Source organism: Coffea eugenioides, chromosome 10 (assembly GCF_003713205.1).
Source record: "Coffea eugenioides isolate CCC68of chromosome 10, Ceug_1.0, whole genome shotgun sequence".
In the NCBI taxonomy this organism is placed as follows: Eukaryota; Viridiplantae; Streptophyta; class Magnoliopsida; order Gentianales; family Rubiaceae; genus Coffea; species Coffea eugenioides.
This window is the reverse complement of record NC_040044.1, coordinates 13,261,059-13,288,289: the sequence shown is the minus strand read 5'-3', so window position 1 is coordinate 13,288,289 and position 27,231 is coordinate 13,261,059. Positions and strand designations below refer to the sequence as shown.

The following is a 27,231-nucleotide window of genomic DNA, read 5'->3' as shown; positions in this document are numbered from 1 at the left end:
TTAGTATCGAGTACAACTCACTAACGTGTGTTTTATTTTTTTCACATTCGTTAGCATTGGGCCCAACCCACTAACGTGTCTTTTGTATATCATGTTGGAATCGGATTTTTGTCTCACCGACCTCGGCAGGCTCGGGTTTTATCCCACTGACCCTTTTTTTTTATTTTCGTTGGGTTTGGGTTTTATCCCACCAACTTCGGCAGGTTCGGGTTTTATCCCACTGACCATTTTTTATTTTCGTTGGATTTAGATTTTATCCCACCAACCTCGGCAGGCTCGGGTCGTATCCCACTGACCGTTTTTCTTGACTATTTTGATTAAAAATTGTGCTTTCCCATTCATTTTTGTGTTTCATGTTTAGAAGTTTTGAGAGCTCAGACTTCTTTGACTTTGCAAAGATCGCAAATGGTCAATGCACTTGTTTCATTGTGATTCACTTGTACTCGAACTACGTTTGACCTGATTTCCTTGGCAGGATGCGTAGGCAACTCTACATGAGTTCGGTCACGTGTTTTGTAATTTCATTATATCTTTTGTTCAATAATTATAGTCAAGTGTTGGCTTGTTTATTTTAGCTTAGGTGCAGCTAGAAGAGACAGGTAAACAATTTGGTGTCTACGTTTTTGTCTTGAGTTTTCTTTGAAACTCTAGACAAAGAGGGGCAAGCTGTAGACACCAAATTTTTGTCAAAATTTTAACGTTTTCTTGAATTTTTTCTATTTAGTAATTTATTTATTTTCTTACATTTTAATGTGCATTTTTCTTATTTTTGCAAGTTTGTTTAAAAAAAAAAAACAACAAAACAACAAAAACAAAACAAAAACAAAAAAAAGAAAGAAAAAAGAAAAAAAAGAAAAATCATAATCATTTTGTTTCACCAAAATCACTATTAACCCATTTCACACTCAATGGCCATGGACTGGTCTTTTCATTAGTTGAAATCATCATTTTGGCCCAACTAAACACTCCAAGTCAATACCTCTCTCGGCTCTCTCCCAGAGAAGACAGAGGACAAGAACAAGAAGAAAAAGGACACAAAAAATTCTCCACTCCTCACTCTCTCCTTCTCTCGGACTGGGGAGAAGAAAGAAAACAGAACAAAAAAAAAAAAAATACTCTCTCGGCATTTTGGCAAACAAAAGGGGAAACAAGTTGTCAAACCATTGAGGCTTAGGAATCTGATCACAAACCTCAACTACCAGTGATTGCAATCTTCTTGAGGTATTTTTTTTCTTTTTTTTTTCAGTTTCATTTTTCACATTTAATTCATATTTCGTTGCTTATTTCCCCCTGTTTTTGTTGCCTTGCATTGTTATTGTTGTATTGTTAAACATTGGGAAATGGCATGAATCAGATTTAGGAAAAGGAAATGTTTCTTGTGAATGCATGCCAAATATTTGATAAAATGCCGAAGTGGAAAAATGGATTAAAAAGCTGAATATTGTGCATGTTATTGTCAAAACGGACGACCGTTAGCTAGCACCAGGCCTGGAAATGTTTGGTTGTTCAAGTTATTGGAGTTTTGAGTATAAAAAGTTTAGAAGCATATTTTTATTTTTGGACTGTTTTGGTTTAATTTTGTATTATTTGTTGTTACTTTTATTGATTTTAGTTCATAGTTATAATGTGGATATCATAAAGAGTGTTTTGGTATAATTTTTCATGGGTTTTGGTGAAGAGTTGAGGGTTTTAAAAAATAAAAACTGGACTGATTTTTTGGCTTTTTGGCCACTTTCAGATCATTTTTTGTAAAAACTAATTCCGAAAATGAAATCTACTCTAAAAATCGAATGGGGGAGTAGATTTTGGTAATTTTTCACGATCAGAGATGTCGCCGGAGACCGCCGGCGGCGGCGGTCCGGTGGCGGAGGCAACCATGGCCGCCTCAACTGGTCGAAGAAGAAAGAAGAAACGAGAGAAAGAAGAAGGTGAGGAAGAAGAAAGAAAAGAAAAGAAAGAAAAAAAGGGAATTGGGCTAATGTTTATTTTTCTGATGGGCCAAGAGTTAGTTTTGGTTGGGTTTTGAAAATGGGTTTTGGTTTATTTCTTTTGGGTTTCGGTTGGGCTTGAGGGATAGAAAGACGGGCTGGCCTGCTCGTTTCTTTTGGGCTTCGGCAGGGCTTAGCTAGCAACCGGCCCAAATAAATAAAAATGATGGCCATGGCCTTTTTCTCCTATATCAGAAATCGAAATTTGCACTTTAGCCTCTGATCTTTGGAGTAGTTTCACTTCGGCCCAGAACATTTTAAATTTGTTTCACTTAGGTCCTTAAATTAATTGCACTTTGGTCTTTGAATTTAATCTTTCATTTAATTTTGACCTCTAAACTTTGGAAAAATATAATTTTTATCCCCAAAAGTTTTTCAATTTTTGCAATTCAGTCCCTAGTGAATTTTGACTCTCTTTATTATGATTGTTTCTTTTCTTTAATAGCTAATTATGTTACTTTTGAGTATGTTTAACTTGTAATTTTTAGTTATTCTTAAATTTATTTACGTTTGACATATTAAGGTGAATTTTCATTTTCATTATTACTTTTTCAATTAAATTGGTGCCATGATTCTTTTGTTCATTTTGAGTATAAATAGGGCAATTTGACTCCGTTTAGTCAGCACTTCAAAAGGGAGGTACCCCATTATTATTATTTCAATGTCAATTACGTGCTCTTATGTGCTTATACGTGTTCCTATGTGTTTATATATTTGTATATGCTTTGTTTATTTGATTTGAATGTTCATTTAAATTTTCTTATGTTTGTTTAGTTAATTTTATAATTATTTGAGAGACATTTAAATACCTCAAAAAATGTAATAGATAGGATAATTAGATTTGTTTTATTTTATTTCCCCTTTTAGATTATAGTTAGGCACGCCCCGATGTAATAAATAGGTTGTGTGCTTATGTGGCTTATGTGTTACGTGCCTTACCCGCTTTCCTTAGGTTTTTTTGCATCTAGATAGTATGCTTATGTGTTACGTGCTACGTGCTCTTATGTGCTTATTTGTTTTAATTTATGCCTACTTGTCTTATTATGTATTAAAAATGCATGACGTCACCACACTAGTCCAACGCTTGTTGTGGCTTCTTCCTCCGTTTACTTGCTAGTCCAACGCTAGTAAGGACTTTTAGAAACGGGCTAGTCCAATGCTAGACCATTGGATCATTCTTGCGCTAGACTCATTTTTGTGTGATATTCATTACATTTTCATGCATATTTTCATTTTTAGGATCTTTTCCCATTTTGCATGATATTTCCTATTATATTATCCCCTATTCTCTATACGTGTTAATCATGTCATTTAGAATTGCATTTCATGTAGGATATCGTATAATAAGTTAGCTCATTTGCTTGTGCATGTTAGGAGAATTATTTTTCAAACATGGGAAATAGGAGATTATAACTTTTTAGTTTAAATATTCCATTAATCCCTGTATAAGAAAATTATGTCACGAGTTTTTGCCTCCCGTACCTTTTATGTTGCATTCCCTTTTTCTTTGATAACTTATATCTATGTATATAATTTCTTTTCTTTTCTTTTAATTTCATCATTCGCATACTCGTGACACATTCAAGAAATTATTTTGATCTTCGCAATTAATGCAATTGGTTCAATTAAACTCTTGAATGAACATTTTGTCCCTTTCGATATTTTTATAAATTTAGATTTGCATCCATGTAGGAAACATCCAAACATGATAAAATTAAGGGTTATATTACGAAAATTTTAACTAAACCTCGCAACTAACTTAGACTAGGTTGAAAGGGTGCCTTAGATTTGAATTAATTGCACCTTTGCCTTCCCTTTCTTCAACCGTGACTCCCGAACCCATTTTCTCCTGTTTTTTCAAAGACCTGGAGTTGTCAAAAAGGGTTTTATTTTATTTTTGTCAAAAATCTTTTTGGGGTGACTTGGTACACCCAAACTCAATATCAAGTGGCGACTCCCCTTTTTCTTGAAAACCCTTTTTAGACTAAATATTTGGACCCAAATTGTCGCATTCTTTAAAGTCCCATTTTAGGTCCTTTTCATTTATTTTAAAATAAAATCACATATTTTGTAAATACCTATTTTTATACTTATTTTTCCATTGCAAAAAATGGGGGCGCGACACCTGTTCCTGCACAAGACAACCATCACGAGAGAATACATCACATTTATTATCCACCATCTGACCAACAGAAATCAAACTAGTAGACAACCGCGGAGAGACAAATACATGATGAAAAGAAGGTCCACTATCACCAATGGCTGTAATTGGAAGATTACTGCCATTAGCAATCAGAATATTTTGTGTAGCAGTATACTGTCGTAGATTATGTAATGATGCAGGTGAACCAGTCTTATGATTTGATGCTCCAGAATCAACTAACCAAGGAGCAGAAACAATTTTGCATTGACCTTGAAGTCCAAGAGCAGAAATTGCTGAAAAAATCATTTGTTGAACCATTTCTAGAGTAAGTGTTGTGGCTGTAGATGTAGAACTAATAGTGTTAGAGTCTTGGACAGTAGCTTGAAAGGCTTGGGCTCTCCGATTCTCAGGACGTGTAGAACAGTCCTTGATGATGTGTACATTTTGCTTACAATAATTGCAAAATTTCTTTCCACAATTACGTGCAATATGTCCAAGTTCCTTGCAACTATAGCACTGTACTTGTCCCTTTTCGCGATTCCTCCCTTGAGCAGCATGGGCAATATTGACAACTTCAGATATCTCCTTCGATGCACCTATGACAGTTTGTGTTGCCATTCTCTGTTCTTCTCACAAGAAGTCACCAAGACATATATTAACAATCAGGTCTGACCGCTTCAAATTCAGGCCTCAGTTTCATTAGAAACTGGTCACGTTTACTATCTTCATGAACCGCTTGAATACCGGCTAAGGCTTCGCTTGGTACCTTAGAATAGATTATACCAGAGTATTCTCTCCATAAATTAAGAAATCCAGAATAATACTGCTCAATAGAGAGGTTACCTTGGCCGTAGTTACTAATTTCCAATTCAAGCTGAAATTTTCTTGCTATATTATCTTGATGATATACACGCTTCAAATGATCCCACATCTCCTTTGTTGTATTAAAGGAACATAAATTGTTCACTATATGAGCTTCAATAGATGCTAGAATCCAAGAAATAATTCTAGCATCCTTTGCCTCCCATTGACTAAGTTCTTTTCCATCTCTAGGTGCTATAGAAGACCCATCAATATGACTCCAAAACTCTTTGCCTTTTAGAAACATCCTATATTGAAATTCCCATGCTGCATAATTTTTTCCAGTTAACTTGATGGCCAAAGATTCTGTATGTGTTTTTCCCAAAGAGTTTTCCATAGACATTTTTTCAAAAAAAAATTCACAAAAAAAACAAAGATCTGAATTACAAGAAAGGCTGCCAACCATAATATGATTGACCCAAAAGGATATCTTGAAACCAAATGATTGATCAAAATAATCAACCCAAGGAGAATAGTAACTCAGAAAATTTTGAAAGGTGGAGAAATTCAAATAACCAGCTCTGATACCATGACAATTTTCTAGATCAAAGACTGAATGCTGCGTTTTGTGCATCTTTTCCATTAAATAGAAACTCTGTACATTCTATTATAGGTAAGAATATATCTATCTATCTAATATATTAATTACAAATACGCTAATATACAGCTAATATACATGGTAGAGCAAATCCCATAATTTCAGCCATAATCTTTGCAATTATGATAGAACAGATCCCATAATCAGCTGCTCTTGATTATTGCAATTAGTAGACCATAACCTCTGCCCTTGATAATGTGAACATATGTAAGCAATTCATGGCTCCCTAGAATTCCATAGTGCTCCAAGAATTTGGACATCTTCTTGAATCCACATTAGTCCCTTGTTATCCTTCGTAGGAAAATCATTTGTGAGATGTCGTTGCTTTCCTAAACCTATCAGATAAATCTTGACAGCTTTGACCACTATTGATAATTAGTGTCGTTCAACTTCCAATTTGTGATTTGAGGCGTCACCATTGTCATAACATTAGTAGATACCATGACACTTTTTGATAAACTTTCAGTCATAACGAATAGCACTTCAAACCAAAAAAAAAAATCAAAATTTGTGATGAACAATACCCTGGAACAATACACATGAACAATAGTAATGCATGAACAGTATCGCGTGAACATGACTTTTGCTAGATGTTTAACCCTAACCCTAGAACTTTAGCTCTGGTACCATAATAACATGTATTTTGAGAGAAAAACATCTAGCCATTGTATTATGAGTGATCAACTAGTATTTATAGTAGTACGAAACTAACAAACTATTTATAATAATACCTTTACTAATTTATTATCTATAAGAGTACTTATATTCTCTTAACAGTATGATGGTAGATATCCCAAGGGATTGCTGATTATGTATATCTCACAGATTTCGTGATGATGCATGCAACTATTAATCCCTTGACCTGTGATTGGTTTTTCCAGCCGTCAATAACTAAAAGTTTTTTTCATTTTTAATCATAACTAGCTGCATGTTATGGCTTCCATGATGTTGCATTTTTCCTGCTATTTTCTTATGTAATTGATTCAAGAAAATTATTATTTTTGTAGATGCTATACTTGAGAATTTCTTCAATTTCCTGTTGTTGAATGTATTATTTCTGCACAAATTTTGAACCAACAATTTTAAGTTACTGAGATGACTTTTGATTGAGTTTCTTGCTTTGGTATTTGTCTGTAGATTTGCAATGCATGAATTGGGTCTATCATCAAGGAACCTGACAAGAAATGTGCAAGAGCTGTTGGAGAGGTTATCCACTATTTACTTTCTTAGGCTATATGGGAGCATTGAATAGATTATTTCTTTAGACTGAAAGGACAAATGACTCTTTGGTATTGATCATCCTAGGTACAATTATAGGTCCTTGGTAAGTTTCATCCCCATGGAGACACTGCTGTGTATGATTCCTTGGTTCGAATGGCATAGGTAATATTGCATTCCAAAATTTATCGCCGCTTCTTCAATGGCTTGGTTATGTTGTCAACTGAGGTGAAAGCCTACTTCCATTTTATAATATACATTCTTCCACTCGCTAATAGAACTGTTATCTCCATTATTTGTCCACATGGTTTAGCAATCTGCTAAATATGCACATTTGGTTCATTCAAAATTGTGTTCTGCATTTAGATGTGTTTTCTTGCTTGAGCTGTGATAAAGGCATGCAAAAAAACTTTGTTGTAGTCTTTTTGAACATAGATTTGTTTGCATCATTTTTATCATCCTCTTGCTTTAATTATCTTTGCAAGCAAATTATAGGACTTTTAGTCTTGTAGTCGTGTGTTTTCTATCCTGCTTGCATATGTAATGGAAGTCGATGCATCATATTTTCTGAAACTTGGGGTTATGTAACTCTGGGTTGTAGAATGTAGAGGGATTTGCTTTCTATCAATTCTTCTTGTTCTATTCTCTGCATTGGTTTTTGTTGATGTGGCTTGTCCCACATCGGTAAGGGAGTTTTCTCCCTTATCCCACATCGGAAGAAGCCAACGGAAAGCCTTCCCTTTGATAGTTATAAATAAAGGGGGCTTGTGTTGAAGTTAGTCGCACCACTCAAGAAAGCATTATATGGGCTATTAGTTTCTTGGATCATCTAACTCATTTGTAGTCAAATATTTTAGACTCTCTTATTTTGAGTTTAGGAATATTTTCTAAATTCTTTTGTAAGTGCCATTTTGGCCTAGAAATCACTTTCCTATGACTTTTGTATTTTCTTCTTTATAGTAAAAATTTTGCTCCTCCCTCGCCCATGGACGTAGGTCAATTTGACCGAACCACGTAAATTTGGGTGTCTTTTATTTTGCTTTGTTATTTGTCTTTATTGGGTTGCCACAACCCTTTTATATGGTCGGTTTTATCGCCTAAGTATTATATGGTTGGTGTCTACCGCCTAAGCATTATATGGTCGGTTATACCGCCTATTTTGTTCTAATTTTAGTTTATTTATTCCCAGGCCAGTGCTAACAAACTGGTATCAGAGCTGATTGATATATTTTGTAAGACAGGTCCGCTCACTCTATGGGGCCCGCTCATCCCGTGGGGTCCGCTCACGAGACTTGCATATTTGTTTGACCAGTTTTTTGAGACAAGATTCAGGTTACAGATTTTGTAGCAACAATGACGATAACAAAGACGGTTGTCGAAAAATTCGACAGGAATGTCAACTTCGGCATGTGGCAGCTCAAGATGGAGGCCATTCTTGTTCAAAACGAAGTTGATTTGGCAATACAAGGAATTGAAAAGAAGCCAGAAAATGTAAAGGATGCGGATTTCGCCGATATGGATAAGAAGGCTAGATCCAGCATAATTTTGAATCTCTCCGATAAAGTTTTACGAGAGGTAGCAACGGAGACTTCGGCCAAGGCAATGTGGGATAAATTGAAAGCCTTGTATATGAAGAAGACAGTCGAGAATCGGCTATATCTGAAGCAGCGTTTGTATATGATTCGGATGTTTGAAGGTACATCTATACTCTCCCATCTTGATAAATTTGATTCCATTATTATGAATTTGGAGAATATAGATTCGAAAATTGATGATGAAGATCAGATCCTATTACTTTTGTGTTCCCTTCCCCAGTCCTTTAAGCATTTCCGTGATACTATGATTTATGGAAATGAAACAATTTCGTATCGGAAAATTAAATCTGTATTAAAATCTAAAGAGCAGATAGATAGGGATGTTACTGGGGAAACTAGTGGGAGTCAAGCCAATGGCTTGTTTGTTCGGGGTAGATCTGAAAAAGAAATACAGAAAATAGAAGTAGATCCAAATCCAGATATAAAAATGTGGTGTGCAACTATTGTAAAAAGAAGGGTCATGTTATCTCTGATTGCTTTAAATTGAAAAAGAAAGAAAAGCAAAAGGAGAAAAAGAGTTAGACCACCGAGGCTAATATTACAGTTGATGAGAATGACGGAACCATTTTCTGTGCAACGGAAAATAATTTTATTTCTAACAATGATTGGATTATAGATTCGGGTTGTTCATATCATATGTGTCCCAATAGGGACTGGTTTTCAACATATGAATCAACTGAAAGTGGAGTTGTCTTAATGGGTAACAACGCTGACAGGTGTCGAGACTGTGCAATAATAAATACCTACTCGATAAAAATACAAATTTCTGTGTATAGTAGTGAGTAGGGTCGAATCCACAGGGATTGGAAAAAATTTGATTCTTTTCAAGTTCGAGACACGGGGGATTTGTTTTATCAGAATTAAACTAAAAACAATTTAACCAGAAATAAATGATTAATTAACACGAATGTAAATAGAGATTAAATAAATAATAAATAAATTCTAGCCAAGGATATAACTTCTCGGACACAATCCATTCATCCGATCATTGATGCAAAGAAAGTTCACTTAATTTTATTAACAGGTTAGTTATAATCGCCGATAAGTTCTGACGATCAGCTTTTCCTTAATTTATTGATAACCAAGGTACGACCGTTGATTACCCATAATCAGCAAATACTCCTAAGTACGACCGTAGAAATTAATTTCCCAATTGCTTTAAAAACTAGAAAAGTCTAACCCAAATTAATAACATACTACGAGGGTTATTTAAATCAGATTGCACGTTCTCCTAGTATGTGAAAATACTAGTTGCCACTAATATTAACCAATTAAATAATTACGGATTTAATTGATTAATTTGACAGGAGATTAATAAGTCAAATTGCACATGGGCCCTTGATATCCAATTAACAAAATAATTCTATGGAAATTCAAATAGAAAACATGCAAATATTAACAAATTAAGGAACACATGAAAATTAATTCGATCTCACAGATATTTGAAACTGCGTCGTCGCGTTGATCCTTGACTAGATTGGAAGATTAGCCACGCCTCATAAGAAAATTTTCACACAATTTAATTGAATTCAAAGGCATCCATTTCTTGACAGTAATCTAGAATAAGAAATTGATTCTCCGTAGTCTAATACAATAAAACTAGTCTCATGGAAGAGACCAGTCTAATGGAAGAGACGGAAGAAACACAAAGCAAACCACAGAAGAAAACTTCACATCCCAAAAGAAAGAACAACCCCTATTCTAAAACCAACCAACTCCCTATCTTCTACTCCGTTCACTCATATATAATATGAGCCACTAGTCTAATACCTTCCCTTATTTTATTTGAGCACTAGTTTCATAGGAGAAACTAGTCACGTAGGAAGAAAGTGGAAAAGCTACCATAATCAAAACCAACACCTGGCTAATGAATATATCTCCCAAAAGAAGAACCAATTTTCTAAATCAATCCATCAATTTTCTACGTGGTCCCCATTGATCTTATTGCTAGTGGACTTCATAATAAGAAGACAATTCTTCATCAACACAAAGGAAATGAAATCCGTTGTTTAGCATCATGTAGGCTAGGTGTGTGAAGCTTTTGGAAGTCTCTCACGTGTGTAGCAATCTTCACAAGAAGGTCTCCATTTTTTGAACGCTTTTCCGTTCCACTTCCTATAAATATATCCAAATACCAAATATAAATATATGTTGACAATTAAAGCAATATTTGACAAGGACAAAGAGGAAAATTAACAATAAAATTACTAACAATTAACACCCTATCAATTCCCCCCACACTTAAATCATACTTGTCCTCAAGCATGAGAACACTAAACTCAACAATGGCTAGCTCTCATGTCATCTATTGCCAAGCTGTATTTAAACCAAAATCAAGATTTAGTGGCTAAATGTCAAGACATGGTTTTCCCGGTTAGCTCTTGAAATCACAGACTTATCCAATTCATGGCTAACTCATCTAGGAATTCAAAATATTAAACTAGCAACAGTTAGCCATTGGGTCAACTGGCAACCAAAATCTCAACATTGAAGAACAAGGATCGGCAAGCCAACATGATCATAAGTTTACATATATATATATATATATATATGTGTGTATTTTAATTTTTTTTTAATTTTTTTTATAAATACTCAGTCCCAAGCTATTCAAGTCTTTTGACGTGAACTCTGATATTTTTAGATGAAAGAACCTAGTTACTCAACTTTTCACAACTCCAGGACTACCTACTCATAGATATCATCACTTTTTGACGCGAGAGTCGACATTTGTGGTGAAAACTCCCGGTTACTGGGTGACGACACTAGCGGAGTAGAGCCATTTATTAATCACAATTAAACACTAGAATACCAAACAATTAAAGATCATGGCCCATGTCATCTCCTAACATGGAGAACTGAAATCAACAATTGCCCAATCCACACAACAATTGCTAGTAAAATATTTATATTGCCTAAACAAGTTAACCGCAATTTACACCAAGTCATTAAACTCATGATATTCACTAAGATAACATGCTTTTGCTTGCCACCTAAACAAATTTCATATGATAAATCACAACCAGTAATAGAAGAGTGAGTTGCCACATTTATTCATCAAGACAACAGTAAGATAAGCAGCAAATTTAAAGAAACACCAGTCGAATCCAAATCCCCCCCCACACTTAAAGCACACATTGCCCTTAATGTGACAATTAAACAGTAAAAGCAAGAATGAGGGTAATGGGATGTTCCTGAAACCACGGGGACCGTGTCGGGGTCACATCGGCGGGCGAGGGAAAGTTTCGGTCGAAAGAAAAGAAGGAAAAGGTGAAAAGGGAAACGGGAGAGAAGAGGGAGAAAAGAGAAAGAAAGAAAGAAAAGAAAGAAAGAAAGAAAAAGAAAAGAGAAAAAGAAAAAAAAATAGTTTTTGGGTTTTTTTTTTTATTGCAAACTCAAATTTCAAAATTCGAATTGTGAGAACCAAAACTGAAGGTGTAAAACGCAAAATGTTTTTATTTTGATTTTTTTTTTTGGAAATTGAAATTCCAAAATTTGAATTTTTTTTTGAAAAGAAAAACAAAGTTGAAGGTTTAAAAAGGAAAATGATTTGTATTTTTTTTCTAATTTATTTATTTAAATTTTTTTTTGGTATTTTCTTTGTTTTTGGATTGTCAAATACAGCGTGGGCACGCCAACATTATAAAACGTCCACTGATCTCAGGAGTCACTAACATGGCGTGGCACGCCAAGATTGCATTTCCTGCCAATGTCGCGAGATGTTGAGATTTGACTAACATGGCGAGGGGCACGCCAAGATTGGTAAACGTCCACTAACCTCAGGAATCACTAACATGGTGTGGGCACGCCAAGATTGCACTTCCTGGTCACAGTGAAGGAAAATATTAAGATCGACTACTACTCAACTGAGAAACGACAAAATGAAAGAAATGAACAACGAAAAATAATAAAATCAATATTTGGGTTGTCTCTTAAAAGCGCCTTTCTTTAATGTTTTTGGCTAAACATAGCCCAAAATTTGCTTAAACTAAGTAAATCGGATCCTCCAATTGCTTCATCTCCATCCGTTCAACTGGAAACCCTTCATAATACGGCTTGAGACGGTGACCATTCACCACAAATTTCTTCTCCGTTTTCAAACTCTGGATCTCCACTGCACTATAATGAAAGACATTAGTCACAACAAAATGACCAATCCAACGAGAATGTAATTTAACTGGAAATAACTTCAATTTCAAGTGATACAGTAGAACTTTTTGTCCGCAGACGAATGTCTTCCTAGAGATCTGTTGGTCATAAAAGATCCGATTCTTCTCCTTATAGATCACTGCATTCTCATATGCTTTATTTCGGATTTCTTCCAACTCTTGTAATTGCAACTTCCTTTGAATTCCGTCCTCCTCGATATCCATATTGCATTGCTTGACCGCCCAAAATGCTCCATGCTCGAACTCGACCGGTAGGTGACATGGCTTTCCAAATACCAACCGATAAGGGGACATTCCAATGGGTGTCTTGTACGCCGTCCTGTAAGCCCATAGTGCATCCTCCAGCCTCATACTCCAAATCTTTCCTATCGGGTCGAACCATCTTCTCTAAAATCAACTTGATCTCTCGATTTAATGCTTCCGTCTGACCGTTTGTCTGAGGATGGTAGGATGTGGAGACTTTGTGCAAGACACCGTATCTCCTAAAAGCTGCAGCGATCGTCTTGTTGCAGAAATTAGTACCCCAATCATTTACAATTGCTCTCGGCATCCCAAAGCGGACAAAAATGTTAGACTTAACGAATTCTGCAACCACTTTAGAATCATTAGTACGGGTGGCTTTTGCTTCCACCTATTTCAAAACATAATCTACAGCAAACAATATATACAAAAAACCAAAGGACGAAAGAAAAGGACCCATAAAGTCAATATCTCAAACGTCAAAAATTTCAACAAAAATCATTGGGGTCTAAGTCATTTGATCCCTACAAGAGAGATTACCTACTCATTGACACTTATCACAGGACTTATAAAATGAGTAGGCGTCCTTGAATAGGGTCGGCCAATAGAATCCATTCTCTAGCACCTTACGAGTCATCCTCTTCAATCCAAAGTGACAATAGATTAGAATGGATTGGAATTCAACCTCACTTACACATTTTCGGATGATTTGGTCGGCACTTCGCTTCCAGAGGTAAGGATCATCCCAAATATAGGATTTTGCATCGCTCCTCAACTTGTCTCTCTTCGCCTTAGGCCATCCTATAGGAAACTTGCCAATGACTAGAAAGTTAACCATATCCGCATACCAAAGCAAAGATGAGTTAATAGAAAATAAATGCTCATCGGGGAATGCTTCTCTCAGTGGGAGGTTATTTTTGATGACTTGTAATTGACTCAAGTGATCTGCTACCAGATTCTCTACCCCTTTCTTATCTCGAATCTCTAGGTTGAACTCTTGTAGCAATAATATCCACCGTATCAATCGTGATTTTGCCTCTTTCTTAGTCAACAGATATCGCAAAGCTGCATGATCAGAAAAAATAATAACTTTAGCACCAAGTAAATAAGTTCAAAATTTTTCTAAAGCAAAAACAACCGCCAAGAGCTCCTTTTTGGTGGTTGAATAGTTCAATTGAACTCCGTCCAAGACTCGAGATGCGTAGTAGATAGCATGGACTGCCTTTCCCACTCTTTGACCTAGTATCGCACCCACTGCATAGTCACTGGCATCGCACATGATCTCGAATGGGACGCTCCAGTCAGGGAGTTGGATAAGGGGTGAGGAGGTCAATAGCTCCTTTAACTTATCAAATGCCCCCTTACATGTTTCATCGAACTCGAAAAATACATCTTTTTGCAAAAGTTGGAACAAGGGTGCTCCAATTTTCGAGAAATCTTTGATGAACCTTCTATAGAAACCTGCGTGACCTAAAAAGGAACGAACTTCCCGTACACTCGCAGGGTAAGGTAAAGTAGATATAACATCTATTTTTGCCTTATCAACCTTGATACCTGTAGATGATACTACATGACCCAAAACTATTCCGTGTTCGTCCATAAAGTGACATTTTTCCCAATTAAGCACGAGATTAGCTTCTATACATCTTACTAAGATCAATTTCAAGTTATCTAGACAGTTTTCAAAACCTTCACCATATACACTGAAATCGTCCATGAAAATCTCAATAATCTTCTCAACATACTCTGAAAAGATACATACCATGCATCTTTGGAAGGTTGCAGTTGCATTGCACAATCCAAATGGCATCTTTCGGTATGCAAATGTTCCAAATTGACACGTGAAAGTAGTTTTCTCTTGGTCCTCGGGTGCGATGGCAATTTGGAAATAACCTGAAAATTCATCCAAGAAACAATAGTAAGCTCGACATGCTAATCGCTCTACCATCTGATTAATGAAAGGGAGGGGGAAATGGTCCTTTTTCGTGACGGCGTTCAGCTTCCGGTAATCGATACACTGTCGCCATCCGGTGGGCTTTCGAATTGGTACGAGCTCACTCTCTTGGTTTGGTTCCACTATCACCCCTGCTTTTTTTGGGACCACCTGTACTGGACTCGCCCACGGGCGATCTGATATTGCAAATATAATTCCAACGTCCAGTAGCTTTAAAATCTCCTTCTTTACGACCTCCATCATGAGAGGATTTAATCTCCGTTGAGCCTGCCGCACGGGTTTAGCACCCTCCTCGAGTTAAATTTGATACATACACACTGCGGGGCTAATTCCCTTGATATCGGCGATGGTCCATCCTATCGCCTGGTTATGTTCCCGAAGAATTCGAAATAGTTTGTCTTCTTGAACCTTTGATAAATCCGTGGAGATGATCACTGGAAGTGTCTCCCCTTCACCCAAGTATGCATACTTCAGATGTTTCGGCAGCGGTTTTAATTCCAAGACAGGTGCCTGCACCATAGATGGAAGTAACCTTTGGTGAGATTCAGGTATGAAAATCGGTGCGAGATCATACCTTATTTTCGTGGTTGGTAACGTTTGCAACGATCCAATCACACATTTAAGCTCTTCACTCAACTTTACCCCAGAGGTTGTCTTGGACTCGAAGTGCCTGGTTAAGGCGACCTCTAACTCATCCCTGCCTTCAATTTCAAAAATCTCCTGTATAGCAGGGTCAATAACATTTATTGAGAAAACAGAGCTAACATTTGAATAGGATGGATATTTCATGGTCTGAAAGAAGTTAAAGTAAACAATCTCACCATCAAATTCCATAGACAAAGTATCCTTATTAACATCAATTTTGGTTCGAACTGTACTCAAAAAGGGTCTACCTAACAATAAAGGTGACGGATCATGGGAGTATTCATCCTCCATGTCGAGCACATAAAAATCAGATGGGAAAACTAATTCATTAATTTTTACCAAAACATCTTCAATCAACCCGTCAGGGTATGCATTGGTCCTGTCAGCTAGTTGGATTATTATCCCAATCTCTTTTAAAGAGCCTAAGTTCAAGGAAGCATAAATGGACTTTGGCATGACATTAATCGAGACTCCTAGGTTTAACCTGGCCTTTTCAATCAAAATATTATCTATCCTACAAGAAATAGTAAACATACCTGGGTCCCCGCATATTGGTGGAAGGTTCATTTGTAGAATTGCTGAAACATTCTCTCCAATTATAACTCGTTCATCCTCCTTCAACCGCTTGCGGTTGGCACACAAGTCCCTCCAAAATATTTTCCTTTTTGGGTACTTGTTTAATCACATCCAACAGGGGTATGTTGATCTCCACCTTGCGAAAGATCTCTAGGACTTTTTTCTCCTTGTCTTGCTTTTTTGGTTTCTCTAACCTGCTAGGAAAGGGAGGTGGATTAGTCTTAACTGTACTAATTGGGTTCGGGAGTACCTTTGTATCTTTGTTGTCTCTGCCATCCCTTTCCAACTCTTTCTCAATCCGTTCCTCGTCCTTATCTTTATGAATCATAGGTTTAGGTCCTTGGATTTCCTTGCCACTCCTCAAGGTCATTGCGCTTACATTCTTTGGATTTATCTCAAGTTGAGATGGCAACTTCCCTTGAATTTGGGACTCCAAATGGTTGATCGTTATGGTCATTTGATTCATTTGATTTTGCAATGATTGCACCTGTCCCAGTTGATTCCTCATATTTTACAGGTCTGAATCCGTCTTTTGTTGATTAGCAAGTAATTGCTTCATCATCTCTCCCATGGACGGACTTGAGTTTGAAGGGAGTGGTGGTGGGCGAGGATGGTACTGCTGTGGGTGCCCTTGCTGTCTATTTAGCACAAAGTTAGACTGTTTATTCCCTCCATAACTAAGATTGGGGTGATCCCTCCAACCAGGATTGTAGGTACTTGAGTATGAGTCGTACTGCTTTCTTGGCGCGGGCACGTGGCCAGCCATATTCACCTGTTCTGCAGTTTCTTCCTGAACCAGTAGACACATTTCTGTAGGATGACCCATGACAGTGCATACTCTACACACTTTGGCTTGTGAGGCACTCCCCACAGCTAGTTGTCACATGAAGGACGTCAATTCGGAGAGCTGCTGTTGGATAGAGGACGTTTCTACCTCATTTACCTTTCGCGTAGGGATGTCCTCTCTTGAACGAAACTGCTGTGAGTTTTCAGACATCCCTTCAATCAACTCCCATGCTCCTCGAGGAGTTTTGTTTACCAATGCCCCTCCACTTGCAGCATCGATTATGCTTCTGTCCTTGAAGAGTAGTCCTTCATAGAAATATTGGATGAGCAGTTGCTCACTTATCTGATGTTGAGGGCATTTGATGCACAGTTTCTTAAACCGTTCCCAGTACTCATAGAGAGACTCGCTTGGGTGTTGTTTGATACCACATATCTCTTTCCTTAGACTTGCTGCTCGAGACGCTAGAAAGTACTTGTCCAAGAATTTTTTCTTCAGTTGGTCCCACGTGGTGATACTATCAGGCGGTCGGTAGTAGAGCCAGTCTTTCGTGGAATCCTTCAAAGAGAAGGGGAAGGCCCTCATCTTTATTTACTTTTCTGTAATTTTTGGGGGTTTCATGCTGTTACAAATGACGTCGAACTCTTGCAAGTGCTTGTAGGGCTCCTCACCTGGTAGACCATGGAAAGATAGCAAGAGATGAATTAGTCCAGATTTTAGTTCAAAGGGAGTGTCATCATTCAAATTTGGAAAAGTAATGCATAAAGGTTGCTGATTTAAATTAGGAGCAGCCAACTCCCTTAGTGTTCGTGCGCTCGCCATAGAGACTTCTTCTTGATCCGAATCACTCGAAGATTCACCAAGCGAATATGTTGATTCACTTTCTGGCTCAAGTCTCTGAGATGTAGCTCTGGAGTGCTCTTCTTTGAGTTGTCTGGTCTTTTTCCTTGTTCTACGCGCGATCTTCTCTACCTTAGGGTCTAAAATTAATTCACCTGTACGAGAAAAATGAGACATACGCTCGAAAAGTACCAGAATATTAGAGCAAAAATGAACTCAAAAAGAAACAAATAATTAATGTCAGTTCCCGGTAGCGGCGCCAAAAATTGACAGGTGTCGAGTTTGTACAATAATAAATATCTACTCGAGAAAAATATAAATTTTTGTGTATAGTAGTGAGTAGGGTCGAATCCACAGGGATTGAAAAAATTTAATTTTTTTCAAGTTCGGGACACGAGGGATTTTTTTTTATCAGAATTAAACTAAAAATAATTAAACAATTGAACCAAAAATAAATAATTAATTAACACGAATGTAAATAGAGATTAAATAAATAATAAATAAATTCTAGCCAAGGATACAACTTCTCAGACACAGTCCATTCATCCGATCATTGATGCAAAGAAGGTTCACTTAATTTTTTTAACAGATTAGTTATAGTTGCCGATAAGCTCTGACGACCAGTTTTTTCTTAATTTATTGATAACCAAGGTATGACCGTTGATTATCCCTAATCAGGAAATACTTCTAAGTACGACCGTAGGAATTAATTTCCTAATTGATTTAAAAACTAGAAAAGTCTAACCCAAATTAATAACACGCTACGAGGGTTATTTAAATCAGATTGCACGTTTTCCTAGTATGTGAAAATACTAGTTGCCACTAATATTAATCAATTAAATAATTACGGATTTAATTGATTAATTTGACACGAGATTAATAAGTCAAATTACACATCGGGCCCTTGATATCCAATTAATAAAATAATCCCATGGAAATTCAAATAGAAAACATGCAAATATTAACAAATTAAGGAACACATGAAAATTAATTCGATCTCACAGATATTCGAGACTGCGTCGTCACGTTGATTCTTAACTAGATGAGAAGATTAGCCACGCCTCATAAGAAAATTTTCACACAATTTAATTGAATTCAAAGGCATCCGTTTCTTGACAGTAATCTAGAATAAGAAATTGATTCTCCATAGTCTAATACAATAAATCTAGTCTCATGGAAGAGACTAGTCTAATGGAAGAGACGGAAGAAACACAAAGCAAACCACTAAAGAAAACTTCACATCCCAAAAGAATGAACAACCCCTATTCTAAAACCAACCAACTCCCTATCTTCTACTCCGTGCACTCATATATGAGCCACTAGTCTAATACCTTCCCTTATTTTATTTGAGCACTAGTTTCATAGGAGAAACTAGTCACGTAGGAAGAAAGTGGAAAAGCTACCATCATCAAAGCCAACACATGGCTAATGAATATATCTCCCAAAAGAAGAATCAAATTTCTAAATCAATCCATCAACTTTCTACGTGGTCCCCACTGATCTTATTGCTAGTGGACTTCATAATAAGAAGGCAATTCTTCATCAGCACAAAGGAAATGAAATCCATTGTTTAGCATCATGTAGGCCAGGTATGTGAAGTTTTTGGAAGTCTCTCACGTGTGTAGCAATCTTCACAAGAAGGTCTCCATTTTTTGAACGCTTTTCCGTTCCACTTCCTATAAATATATCCAAATACCAAATATAAATATATGTTGACAATTAAAGCAATATTTGGTAAGGACAAAGAGGAAAATTAACAATAAAATTACTAACAATTAACATCCTATCAAACGCCGTTTGTAAAGTTATTGGCAAAGGTACAATCCGGATTAAAATGTACGATGGTATTGTGAGAATACTCACAAATGTTAGACATGTTCCAGATTTGAAGAAAAATCTCATCTCTTTGGGCACTCTTGAGTCTATTGGATGTAGGTATTCAGGTGGAGGTAGAGTTCTCAAAATCACTCGAGGTGCTCTTGTTGTTATGAAGGCACACAGATCTGGTACTTTATATATTTTGCAAGGATCTACTGTTACAGGTGCTGCTGTTGTTTCAACATCATCTTTGTTCGATTCTGATTTCACCAAGTTGTGGCACATGAGATTGGGGCACATGAGCGAGAAAGGCTTATCTATTTTATACAAACGAGGTCTTCTTGGTAGTCAAAGTATTGGAAAGATGGGATTCTATGAACATTACATTTTTCGAAAGCAGAAGAGAGTTAGCTTCCAGTTGCCGGCAGTTCACAGGATGAAAGGAACTTTGGACTACATTCATTCAGACCTCTGGGGGCCTTCTCGTGCTCCTTCTAATGGAGGTGCCAGGTACATGTTAACTTTCATTGATGATTATTCAAGAAAAGTTTGGGTATATTTTTTTAAGCATAAAAATGGTATTTTCCTAACTTTCAAGCAATGAAAAGTTTTGATTGAGAAACAAACAGGAAAACATGTTAACCGTTTGAGAACAGATAATGGCATGAAATTTTGTGAAGGTGAATTTGATAGATTCTACAAAAATGAAGGAATTGTTCGGTATCACACTGTCAGATTGACGCCTCAACAAAATGGTGTGGTCGAACGTATGAACAGAACGCTTTTGGAGAGAGCGAGATGAATGATCTCCAATTCAGGGTTAACAAATGACTTTTGGACAGAAACGATCAATATGGCCTGTTATATTGTCAACCGTTCTCCTTCTGCATCTCTTAATTTCAAAACTCCTAAGAAAGTTTGGTCAGGTACTCCTGCTGATTACTCCAATTTAAATGTTTTTGGGAATCCAGCATACATGCATGTGAATGACGAAAAATTGGAGCTTAGGATTAAAAAGTACATTTTTCTTGGGTATGCTTCTGGGGTGAAAGGATATAGATTATGGTGTCCTGATCCCAAATCTCTAAAATTTGTGATCAGTAGAGATGTTACTTTTGATGAACTGTCTATGTTATCTTTCAAGAAAGAGTTTTCTAGTCCTTGTACTACTGATAGTACACAGAATCAGGTGAAACTTGATATTGGCAGTTCTGGTCCTTTTCATACCAAATCTTCTATTCAGCAAGTACTAGTAGATGCACCTGAATCTGCTGTTGAAAATAATTCAGAAGAAGAGGAGTATTCTATAGCCAGTGATAGACCAAGGAGGAATATTCGACTACCACAAAGATATTCAGATTTTGTTGAATATACTTTGTCTGTTGCAGAAAAAATTGATGCAGTTGGTGAGCCTTTCACCTATTCAGAAGCAGTTTCTTGTGATGATTCTGCAAAGTGATTGATTGTGATGAATGAAGAAATTGAATCTCTTCATCAGAATAAAACTTGGGTTCTTGTAAAGCCGTCATCAGATAAGAAAATAGTTGGTTGCAAGTGGGTTTTCAAGAAGAAGGAAAGTATTCCAGGGGTTGAAAATGTAAGGTATAAAGCACGATTGGTAGCAAAGGGCTATAGTCAGGTACAAGTTGTTAATTTTAATGATGTGTTTTCACCTGTTATTAAATATAGCTCTATTCGTGTTTTACTTGCTTTAGTTGCAATGTACAATTTGGAGTTAGAACAGCTCGACGTTAACACAGCCTTCTTACATGGTGAACTTGAAGAATAAATTTATATGAAACAATTCCAGGGTTTTGAAATTAAAGATAGGGAAGACTATGCATGTTTGTTGAAGAAATCCTTATATGGATTGAAACAATTTTCAAGACAGTGGTATAAGAGGTTTGATTCCTTTATATTGGGTCATGGTTATTTGAGGAACATATATGATAGTTGTGTTTACTTTCGAAAGTTAGATAATGATTCCTTTATCTATTTGTTGATGTATGTTGATGACATGCTCATTGCTGCCAAGAATTTGTCAGAAAATCACAATTTGAAATTACGGCTAAAAAGTGAATTTGATAAGAAAGATTTGGGAGCAGCTAAGAAAATTCTTGGCATGGATATTAAACGAGATAGAGGAGTAGGAAAGTTGTTCTTGACCCAAGAGAATTACCTGAATAAAGTCCTGGAGCGTTTTGGCATGAAACATGCAAAACCTGTAAGTACTTCTCTTGCTAGCCATTTTCGGCTATTTGCTGCTCAATCACCACAATCAAATGAAATGGAAGATTATATGACACGGATTCCTTATTCCAGTGCAGTCGGCAGTATTATGTATGCAATGATTTGTAATCATCCGGATATTTTATAAGCAGTCGTGTTGTTAGTAGATATATGTCTTGTCCAGATAAAGAATATTGGCTGGCTGTGAAGTGGATTCTTAGATACTTGCAAGGGACTTCAAACGCTTGTTTGGAGTTTGGAAGAAATAAAATCACTCTGATTAGTTTTGTAGATTCAGATTACGCCGGAAATTTTGACAGAAGAAGATCACTTTCAGGCTAGGTATTCTGCATTGGGAGTTGTGCAATCAGTTGGAAAGCTACTTTACAACCCGTTGTGGCTCTATCTACTACGAAGGCAGAATATATGACAGTGACTGAGGCAATCAAAGAAGTCTTGTGGTTAAAAGGATTATTTGGCGAGTTGAATCTACATTAAAGTGTTACGGATATTCACTATGATAGTCAAAGTGCTATACACTTGACTAAAGACCAGATGTATCATGAGAGAACAAAGCACATTGATATAAAATATCACTTTATCCGGAATATCATTGCTGAAGGGAAAGTTCTTGTTCGAAAGATCAATACCAAGGAAAATCCTGCTGACATGTTTACGAAGCCTCTTCCAATTTACAAGTTCAAGCAGTATTTGGACTTGGTATTTGTTGTTGGTGATTTAGACCCATTAGGGCTTATATGGAGAAGGTTGAGCAATTTTGCTATTGTCGATGTTAGGAACGCGCCAAGGTGGAGATTTGTTGATGTGGCATGTCCCACATCGGTAAGGGAGTTTTCTCCCTTATCCCACATCAGAAGAAACCAATGGAAAGCCTTCCCTTTGATAGTTATAAATAAAGGGGGCTTGTGTTGAAATTAGTCGCATCATTCAAGAGAGCATTATATGGGTTATTAGTTTCTTGGATCATCTAACCCATTTGTAGTCAAATATTTTAGATTCTCTTATTTTGAGTTTAGGAATATTTCCTAAATTCTTTTGTAAGTGCCATTTTGGCCTAAGAACCACTTTCCTATGGTTTTTGTATTTTCTTCTTTATAGTAGAAATTTTGCTCTTCCCTCCCCCATGGACGTAGGTCAATTTGATCGAACCACGTAAATTTTGGTGCCTTTTATTTTGATTTGTTATTTGTCTTTATTGGATTGCCACAACCCTTTTATATGGTCGGTTTTACCTCCTAAATATTATATGACTGGTGTCTACCGCCTAAACATTATATGGTCGATTATACTGCCTATTTTGTTCTAATTTTAGTTTGTTTATTCCTGAGCCAGTCCTAACAGTTTTTTAGTTCCTTATATTGTTGTTTATATGTCTCCAGGATTTTTCCTTGCCATGCCCACTCATTCGCGGGCATGGCAATTTTGGTTCTATTGATGCTAATCCTTCTGTTGCAATGCGTTATACCGAGTGCCAGCTGGAAGTGGGTTTATATTTCATTTCTTGTATGATATTATCTTTCTGGACCTTAGCATGCTCTGAAAAGTTTGTCTGAACTTGCTTGGAAAAGTGTTGTTAGAGTTTCTCTGCATTTTTCTTGAAGTATCAATTTCAGGATCTGAGTGGAGTTGAAGGAATGTGTTGTAATTACTTTTTCTTTTGTTCTGTTTCCTCTTCTTTAGTTATTAATGGTAGAGAAATGGAAGTCCTTTTTTTTAAATAAATGTTTTTATTTCTCCGCTCTTCTTCTTTGGCTGATTTATACACCTCCTAATTAACAAGATGGAAATGTTTGCTAGGTTTTTCGTCCTGAAAATTCTATCAGTGCTAATTCTAAATGAGCTTATGATTATTGAGTTTGCACTCACATAATTACCTTGATTGTTTTCTGGTTTTATTAAAGTAAAACTGAAATTAAAATTGTATTTATCATCATGAATTTGTACTTTCAGGCACTTACAGAGGAAATGTTATTGGCTGATCTAGATCAAGATACTGTCAGTACTTTTTTCTCCTTGAACATCCAATCTTGTAGGCTTTCTATATCGTGTTGTGACCCTATTTCTTTACCATCTATACCATTTTCTGCAGGTTGATTTTTTTTTCCAAATTTTGATAATTCGCAAAAGGAACCATCATTACTTCCTGCCCGGATTCCTAACTTGTTGCTGAATGGTTCCTCTGGGATAGCAGTAATATTTTTTGCTTATGGATGTTGTGTTTTTTTATGTCTATTTTCACAATTTTTAATCTATTTCTGGTCTAGTGGTCTATAGTGTGAAAGAGGCATATTACCTATGCATATGATGACCTCTTATTAGTGTGTTTGTATATGATTCCATAAGCAATATGTTGTCAGGTTGGAATGGCAACAAACATACCTCCACATAATCTTGCAGAGTTGGTAGATGCACTGTTTGTGTTGATCCATAATCCAGAAGCCACAGTATCTTTATAGTTTTCTAACATATGCAGTCTGTTTGTCCGTTGCTGCAGAAAAATTCTTTGTTCCGTTATTATGTTTCCTTTTGGCCTCATATCAGTCTTATCAATAGGATAGTGAAGATAGGCTCAGGACTAGAATTGGTTTGCAGTTCCAAAAAAGAAGAAAAGTGAATATGTAAGAAGGTTTAAAGGGTTGAATGCATTAGATTTCTTGGTGGCGTTTTTTAAAACTTTACTATAGATGTAATTGCAGAAAACATATGTATGGTATGGTCTGGGGGTGTCCTTAGAATTTTGAATTTTTTGGGATATTTTTAAAATTTTAAAAGTTATACTTCTCCCTTCCCCTATCTCAACCTCCCACCACCCCATATCCCCTACCTCCTCTCTCTTTCGCCCTTTCTCCAATGACAGGGGAGAGGAGGGTGGAGAGAAGGGGGAAGGGGAGGGAAGGTGAAGGAGGAAAGAGGGGAGGAGGATGTTACGGAAGCTCTACCAAATTAAGGTATAACGAGTAAATTATTGTATCTAAAATTGTAAAATGGTAATTCTCAGAAAATATTTGGTGAGCCACACTAGCCTGCTTAAGTACCAATTTCCTAAACAGAATCACCTATATATGCAATTAATTGCACAATAACTCACTACAAATATACCAACAAATATAGCTACTAAACAGACAATAAAATAGAACATCAGAATTTAACGAGATTTGGCTAATTTGCCTACGTCCTCGGACACTACTGACAACTTAATATTTCACTAGAAGAAATATTACAAAGAGAGAGAAGGAAACAAATTATGATGCTCTTGTTTGGTGTGTCTTAATTGAGAAAGTAGAGAGCTTATTTATAACTCTTAAAACTTTCTCCAATTCATAAACCCACCGATGTGGGATTGTAATTGTGCCAAATAATTCAACAATTTTGGCTATTTCAAAGTCAATAATTGAGCCTTGGCTTTGAATTCAACAAATCTCCACCTTGGCATAATTTCTAATCCCACCAAAAATACAAATCTTCTCCCTCAAAATTCGGTGGTGTCTTCAAATGCATTGTCAAGCTCCAATTTTTAAATTGTGCACAACATTTATCAAATTCAAACAATATTGAAATTTGATAGTTGTCACAACCTTCGTAAGTATATCAGCAGGATTTTCCTTGGTCTGAATCTTTTGAAATAATATCGTATTATCTTCTAAAATCTTCCTCACAAAATGATACCGTACGTCGATATGTTTCGTTCTTGCATGATAAACTTGGTTCTTTGCTAAATGAATAGCACTCCGACTATCACAATGAACTTCGATAGACTTCTGTCCGATTTCCAATTCATCAAGCAACCCATGAAGCCAAATTGCTTCCTTAACAGCCTTCGTAACTGCCATATACTCCGCCTCTGTAGTAGACAAAACAACCGTTGACTGTAAGGTAGAGCTCCAACTGACTGGTGCCTTAGCAAGTGTAAATACATACCCAGTCATTGATCGACGTATATCTTGATCACCTGCGTAGTCGGAATCACAATATCCAACTGCGCCTTGACCAATCTTCTCATCCCGCTCAAATACTAATCCAACATCTACGGTGTTCAAAATATATCATAAAATCCATTTCACAGCCTGCCAATGCTCTTTGCCAGGATCATGCATGTACCTGCTCACAACTCCAACTGCTTGTAAAATGTCGGGTCTTGTACACACCACAACATACATCAAACTACCCACTGCATTTGCATATGGTACCTTTGTCATATATTCTCATTCTGCATCATTCTTTGGAAATAACGATGTACTGAGTTTGAAATAAGGAACAAGTGGAGTACTAACAGGTTTGGTCTTTTCATTCATACCAAACCTCTTTAATACCTTACTAAGATACTCTTTCTGAGTCAAATAAAGTCTCCCCAATCTTCTATCTCTGCTTATCTTCATGCCGAAAATCTTCTTGGTTTCGCCGAAATCCTTCATTTCAAACTCTCGACTCAGATGAGATTTCAATTTTTTAATCTTACCTTGATCCTTGGAAGCTATCAACATATCATCAACATAAAGAAGAAGATATATGTAGGATCCATCTCGTAACTTGCGCAAATATAAACAGTCATTATATTTGTTTCTTGTATACTTCTGCCCCATCATAAAATTATCAAATCGCTTGTATCATTACCTTGGAGACTGTTTCAATCCATACAACGATTTGTCAAGATTGCACACCATATTTTCTTTACCAGCAACTTTGAATCCTTCTGACTGAGTCATGTAGATTTTCTCTTTCAAGTCACCATGTAAAAACGCAGTTTTTACATCTAATTGGACAAGTTTCAGATCCAATTGTGTTACCAAAGCCAATAAAATTCTAATGGAGGAATGTTTCACGACTGGAGAAAACACTTCGTTGTAATCAATTCTCTTCTTCTGAGCGTAGCCTTTAGCCATCAGTCTTGCTTTGTAGCGAATACCAGACTTGTCAGGAAATCCTTCCTTCTTTGCATATACCTACTTGCACTCAATTGCCTTCTTTCCCTTTGACAGATTGACAAGTTGCCAAGTCTGATTCTTATAAAGGGATTGCATTTCCTCTTCCATGGCTGTCATCCATTTTTCTTCCTTGAACTTTGGACAGCTTCAAAATAAGTGGTAGGAACTTCATCTATTGCAATTGCAGATGCATTAGTTACCATATTAACATACCGAGCAGGTACTTTAATATTTCTCTTTGGCTTATTCAATGCAATTGATTCAAGTTGCAGTGAAGACTCTCCAACTGAAACATCTTCTTCAGTTGATTCTTCTTCTACCATAGGAGTTCTGTCATCTGCTCCTATATCCACCGCTAGTCTGATAATGCTTCTTTCAAACTCCACCTGTTTCAAAGTGCTCTCCACCTGTTGTGGAGTACCATCATTCTGCTGTACATCTAGTTTTGTTAACATGGTAGATTCATCAAAGGTGACATCTCTGCTGAAAACTATCTTTTTCGTCTCGGGACACCAAAGACGATAACCTTTAATGCCTGTCGTGGTCCCCATAAAGAGCGCCTTCTTCGCCCTTGGATCCAACTTTGATTCTTTAACATGATAATATGCAGTAGAACCAAACACATGCAAGGAA

At 36.6% G+C, this 27,231-nt stretch overlaps 1 non-coding gene and 1 pseudogene across 1 annotated transcript; both read left to right on the top strand.

Moving 5' to 3' along the window:
• Nucleotides 1–27,231, top strand: part of LOC113750462 — a 95,318-nt pseudogene that overhangs the window by 33,879 nt on the left and 34,208 nt on the right.
• Nucleotides 17,112–17,218, top strand: LOC113750927. The gene has a single exon (XR_003464697.1). It is a non-coding gene; the product is annotated as a small nucleolar RNA R71 (small nucleolar RNA).